The 1070-nt window shown below is 33.2% G+C and overlaps 1 non-coding gene across 1 annotated transcript; it reads right to left on the reverse strand.

Annotated features, from left to right (window-relative positions):
• Positions 1–396: 396 nt before the first annotated feature.
• Positions 397–478, reverse strand: LOC148782327 (small nucleolar RNA R38). Its single transcript, XR_016055188.1, has one exon. It is a non-coding gene; the product is annotated as a small nucleolar RNA R38 (small nucleolar RNA).
• Between the last annotated feature and the right edge of the window lie 592 nt (positions 479–1070).

The following is a 1070-nucleotide window of genomic DNA, read 5'->3' on the forward strand; positions in this document are numbered from 1 at the left end:
CAATAAAGAACCAAGTAAATACTTCTTAGATCACAAAGATCTGTAGATTGTGCTGAAAAGAGAAACCAAAAAATATCAAAACAGAACAATAACAAATGTAGCACAGAAATAAAGCCCAACACAATCTACCAACTTTAACATTCCATGAAGGACGACTACTAGTTGGATTGCAATAACAGAAATTAGGAATGACGTTCACAGTAGGAGGTTCGAGATAAATTTAAATGGAGAGGACACAATTCAATATTTTTAAAGAAAAAATTTCATAAAAAGTTGAGGTTTATACCTTTTGAAAAGGAAAAAATATCATATACCTTCAAATGCATAAAAAAGAAAAACATGTGTATGCCAGCTTTTGAAGCAATAATATCCAATGCAGACATGAGATTTACAACAACATGTGTCAGATTTGAAAAGATCAGCATTTAAGCATCAGACAGGGATAACTGTTCTCTTCATGTTCTCATCATCCACAAAGCTGAAGGGGGGAAGACCTCATCTTCAAAAATGAATTAAGAAAAAAAAAATGCTTGAAATACAAAATAAATAATTTTCAAGACAAAGCTTTAAGGAGAAACATATTCCTTGAAAGAAATAATTTACAAGACTAAAATGAAAGCAAAGAACACAAAAGGAAGTTCACTAAGATGGACATAAAGGTACACAATATGACAAACATTCAAAGATGAAAGTAATAAATAAGAACAAATAAGTTGCTACCTAGATAAAAAAGATCAATATATAAAAAAGGCAGGCCCTGTCGAGTCAATCCCCCAGAAATCACTGGCCTCAACAAGGGCCCTCGACTAAAAGTCAAAGTAGTTTGATTAGCTGAAGGCGATCAACTTAGCAGAAGAACTCACCCAGTTGATTTGACATAAGATAAATAGCACCATGTGTCAATTTGAAAAGGTCAGCATTCAAAAATCAGACAGGGATAAGTGTTCTCTTCATGTTCACATCATCCACAACACCTATGGGAGACAGAATTATACCTTTGAAAATGATCTGTGTGCATGAGCCAGATGAAACATATGGAATAGAATGAAATCCTGTATAAAATCCAGTAT

The sequence above is a fragment of the Amborella trichopoda genome, chromosome 4 (genome assembly GCF_054954075.1).
Source record: "Amborella trichopoda isolate Santa Cruz 75 chromosome 4, AtrichopodaSantaCruz75HAP2 v2.0, whole genome shotgun sequence".
Lineage (NCBI taxonomy): Eukaryota > Viridiplantae > Streptophyta > Magnoliopsida > Amborellales > Amborellaceae > Amborella > Amborella trichopoda.